The 5,192-nt window shown below is 33.8% G+C and overlaps 1 pseudogene; it reads left to right on the forward strand.

Moving 5' to 3' along the window:
- The window catches only part of LOC107739186 (polyphosphoinositide phosphatase-like), a 109,783-nt pseudogene that overhangs the window by 99,880 nt on the left and 4,711 nt on the right, over positions 1-5,192 (forward strand).

A 5,192-nucleotide genomic window follows, 5' to 3' on the forward strand; every position in this document is an offset into this window, starting at 1 on the left:
TACAATTTTTAAAAAAAGTTTAAGATGAAGCACTAAAATTACTAACTGGAAATAAAGAAAAGCTAAAACTGAAATAAAACATAAATGAAACCCAAATAATAATATTAAAAAGGTAACTTTAATTAAAGTTACAAATATAAAATGAAATCATAAAAATAACCCCCCAAAAATGTAAAAAATAAAACTATACATTTTTGTTAATTAAAAAAGAGGGAAAATTTTATATAAATATTAGATGAAAATCTTGAAATAAAAATTTAAACTGAAATAAGTTTAAGATGAAGCAAAAAACTGAAATAACAATAAATTTAACCCAAATAGTTATATTTAGCAAGAAAATATAAAAATAAAGGTAAATAAAAATATTAATAAAAACAACAATAGTATATAAATAGTCTTTTAACAAGCTGAAATAAAATAAGTTTTTCATGTCTTATTTGACATGGCTTTAAATTTAGTTAATGAGGTGAAAAAATACGTTTACATTTTTTTTTTTCATGTTTCAGTTAACATTTATTTCAAGTAACACAAATGTTTTTTTTTTCTGGTTTAGTTGTAGTTTAGTTGTAGCGAACTGCTTCTCTGTGTTTTTTTCATGTTTCAGTTAACATTTATTTCAAGTAACACAAATGTTTTTTTTTTCTGGTTCAGTTGTAGTTTAGTTGTAGCGAACTGCTTCTCTGTGTTTCTCAGAAAGCTGCGTTCAGTCGTCTCACGCTGTTCTCCACACGCCGTCTCTTTCTCCAGAGAATCCCTGAAGCTGTCTGAGTCAAATTACTTCCATCAGCGGCTCGACATGCACACACACGCGCACACACACACACACACACACACACACATTTACATTTAGTCATTTTGCAGACGCTTTTATCCAAAGCAACTTACAATTGGGGGATACATAAAGCGATTCTTCTTAAAGAGGCAAACAGATACAGGAAGTGCTTGTAATACCAAGTTAGTTGATAAATACACAGTCTAAGACACTAAAGTGAAAACAGCTGTGGCCGCCTTCTAATTAGCACAGCCAATAGCCTATAGCAGGGCAATTCCTCAAATCGAAACTACAGTTCGCACTTAAACGCAGGAAGGGAGCAATTAAATTACACGCGCTCCTTCTTAGCCGAGGGCAATTATTATAATTACCAGAAAGTGCAATCAAAAATACAAACGCAAACAGAAATATAACGTACAAATAGGCAGAAAACGAAATATTCCTTCCTAGCAGCAAGTAATAATTCTGTTATTATTATTTTTTAATTAACTATTTATTTTTCAAACCATTGTTAGATGCTGCGTTTCCTGTAGTTATGCAAAGATTTGGTTTCAAAAACAGTATCAGTAAACTATGTATTATGATTTTAAATCTGCATTGAACTTCAGATCAATCTCAAAGTAAAAGGCGGTACTAAAGTCTGATTTTGTGGTGGATGTGTTCAAATTTGATCATCTTAATTCAAGTGATGAAGGATTTTGAAAGACTGACAGTGTTGAGCACTACTGTAAGGTCAACCCTGCAAGGTGTAAATGTTTGAAAATGATTAACAGTTGCAAATAAACATTCATTAGAAATTTAGAAAAGTAATCAAAAAGTAATCAAAAGTAATCAGTTACATTACTTTAATAAAGTAATTGAAAAAGTTACACTACTATTACATTTTAAATAGGGTACCTTGTAATCTGTAACCTATTACATTTCCAAAGTAACCTTCCCAACACTGCACACACGCACGTCACACACTCTCGCACACACACACGCACACTCACTCTCACACACTCACACGCGCACACACACGCACGTCACACACACACACGCACACTCACATACACACGCACGTCACACACTCACACACACACACACTCTCTCACACACACACACACACACGCACACACACATTCTCTCACACGCACACACACTCACACTCACACTCTCTCTCACACACACACACACATAACTCTGTAGGTAAAATGCAGACCTTTCTAGGAAACTCTGTCAACCTTTTATCTGCGTTTTTCAGGAGTTTCAGTATCTGATATCAGTGAAATGTCTTGATTCCCTGCTGAGGCTTCTGTTGCAGCTGCTTTGACCTGTGAATTGAGTATTGAAATGATTTGTTGCTGCTGATACTGTGATTCTTCATTCATTCACTGATGCTTTCATCGTTTATCTGTGTGTGTTTATAGATTTGCTCATCTGGGTCAGAACCAGCACAAGGTGGAGAGAAACGATGATACCAAGAAATTAGACGCCGTCATCAGCCTGTGAGTGTGTGAGGGAATAAAAAAATTATATATATATGAATTCATTTATTTTTTGCATTTCGTAGTCATAATTAAATATAATCATAATAATTTTACATTTTTACTCACTACCATTCAAAATTTGGAATAAAAAAGATTTTTTTTGTTTAAGTCTCTTTTGCTAAATGTAATTTATCTCTGTGATCAAACTGAATTTCCAGCATCATTACTCCAGTCTTCAGTCACTTTTGATTATTTTAATGCATCCTTGCTGAATAAAATTAATTTCTTTCAAAACAAATAACTTTCAGTGTGCATATAAATTGTATAGTTCAATATTTATTAATTTATACATTTTTGTATAATATTTTACTTAATATTTAGCGTGTTTGGTAAATCTATGTGTAAAGTTTAATGCAGTCATCAAAACTTCTTTGTTTCAGATAAATATTCAGATTTTTTTTATTCATATATATAGCATGTTTTTAAATTTAAAAAAGGTTTGCTGATTAACAGATTTAATATGTTGATAATATGTTGATAATATTCTTAGTATTCTGTTGTAACTAGTATTTTTAAAAGAGTATGAACTATTTTAACTACTTTAAGTGCAGTTGTCACTTATATATATAAATATACTTTAGGTCAAATGTGTTTTTTTTTAGTGTGTTTGTTCATACTGTGTGCTCTAGTGTGTGTGTGTGTGTGTGTGTGTGTGTGTGTGTGTGTGTGTATGAACACGCGTGCAGCAGGTGAGTGAGTGTTTCTGGCATTATGTAACATTGTTTTTCACACTACATTGACGCTGGTATTAAAAACATGCTTTTGTTTTGTTCTTGTTTTGACATTTGCACTCTTCACTCTGTGTGTGTTGTGTTCATGCTGACGCCTCATTGGTCCCTGAAGGAGGGACACAGTTGTGGGCGGAGTTTAGCAGAGATCTTGTGTTTAATTGGCTCGTTTGGAGCGTGGCCCGTCTGATAGGTGTCAACTTTCACATGATTATAAAGGTCACGCCTGCACTGGACGTGTGTGTGAGTGAGTGAGTGAGTGTGTGTGTGCGCGTGCGTGCTTGTGTGTGTGTGTGTGTGTGTGTGTGTGTGTGTGTGAGTGTGTGTGTGAGTGAGTGAGTGAGTGCGTGCGTGCATGTGTGTGTAAACATGATCCACTGTGTGTGTCATTAAAAACATAAAAAATAAGACATTATATTATAAAAAGGGCATAGAATTTAGTAGGAATGCTAGTAGGGACATGTCCTTACCAATATCCAGTGACTACTAAATTGTCCCTAGCAATAATGTTTAAATATATGTGTATGTAACCACTGTTGTTGTAATTTCGGTATTAAATTGAACATTCACTTCAATTCACTTCAAACGACTGGATGCTTTCAACTGATTTCCTATTGAACTGAACTGCAGCTCAAACTATTTCAAATATAGTGAATTAAGCTACAAACTGGATCATAATGCACAGTGTTTCCATCTAACATGTATTCTGAGCTGCAGCTCGTCATATTAATGGAGTGTTTCACTAGTTAGCAGTAAACCGGTTATCTCACCTGAATATGTTCATAGATTTGTGTTAGATGTTATCTTTGGAATGGAAATATGGATATTTTATTTGTAAACATCATACTTTTTTCACTTATTTCAGTTAACATCATAAAACTAGCAAGCTAAGTCAATAGTAATGCTGACAGTGTCGTGTAAACATAGCTGAAGTCGCGAAAACCGGAGGAACAGAAAAACTGATTAAATTGAGTGAGTCATTTACGCTGGAACCGCTTCGATTGATTCAGACTCATGACTTCGATCATTCAGTCCAAGCACAAACCAGATCAAAAGAGCCATTCATTTTCGATCATCGGTTGTAATGATTTTAAAAAGCGCATGGTGATCGGTGAAACTGAGCTTTTCGAAATTCCGAATCAGTTAAACCATTGCGTCGCAAAATGATTCACTGTTTCGAAGCGCTCCAATCGGATCACATATCGCGAATCATTTGATTTAGATCACAAGTTTGGAGCGGGTTCCCAAATCTTTTTTTTTATTTCATTTTTTTACTAAACCGTAGAAAACATCAAATCATTAAGGTAGTAGGCCTACAGTTATTAAAACAAAAAAGAAAAATAAGAAAGAAAGTAGCCTATACTACAAATCCCTTAAGATAATTAATTGTGGTTTTACTATAATAAAAGTGTAGTTACCATGCCTTTTTTTTTTTTTTGTATAACCACAGTTTTACTAAATACCATGATTAAACTATAATGTAGCAAAAGGTTAATTCGAGGTTATCATGGTTTAACTATCTTAACCATGTTTTGTTTTTTTCACCTTAAGAGGACACATAGGATGAATATAGAGATGCAGTTTGCACTGCTTTAGGATCAACAGATCTTTGGATAGTTTCCATATCCATATCCATGGATCAACTCTGAATAAAGAAAAGAAAGGTTTAGAGCCAGATTTTTGTTTAGTAAGCTGGCAGGAGACACAAATTAATTGTTATATTTTGCTATATTCTCTTTAGAGTAGTCAAACAATCCAAAGAAAACATCTTTAAAACAGAAAGAGTCACTTACAAAATGAGATTGAATATTCAAAAATCTGATCAAAATGTCTTTTTGTACAAAACAAGTCAAGTCACCGTTATTTATATAGCGCTTTTTACAATGCAGGTTGTGTCAAAGCAGCTTTACAGTATTAAACAGGGAAATAGTGTGTCGAAATAGTGTGCCATTCTCCTCTGGCCAGACGAAACCAGCAGTTTAATTCCAGGCTGCAGCAAAGTCAGATAGACGTGAAGGACTATAATGCAATAAGAGCTTGCTCAAATACTGATGTGCTAAACCATTCAGGGCTTTATAGGTAATTAGCAAGATTTTAAAATGTATATAGTGTTTAATAGGGAGCCAGTGCAGTGTTGACAGAACCGGGCTAATATGGTCATGC

The sequence above is a fragment of the Sinocyclocheilus rhinocerous genome, unplaced genomic scaffold (genome assembly GCF_001515625.1).
Source record: "Sinocyclocheilus rhinocerous isolate Xijiao unplaced genomic scaffold, SAMN03320098_v1.1 scaffold555, whole genome shotgun sequence".
NCBI classification, from domain to species: Eukaryota; Metazoa; Chordata; class Actinopteri; order Cypriniformes; family Cyprinidae; genus Sinocyclocheilus; species Sinocyclocheilus rhinocerous.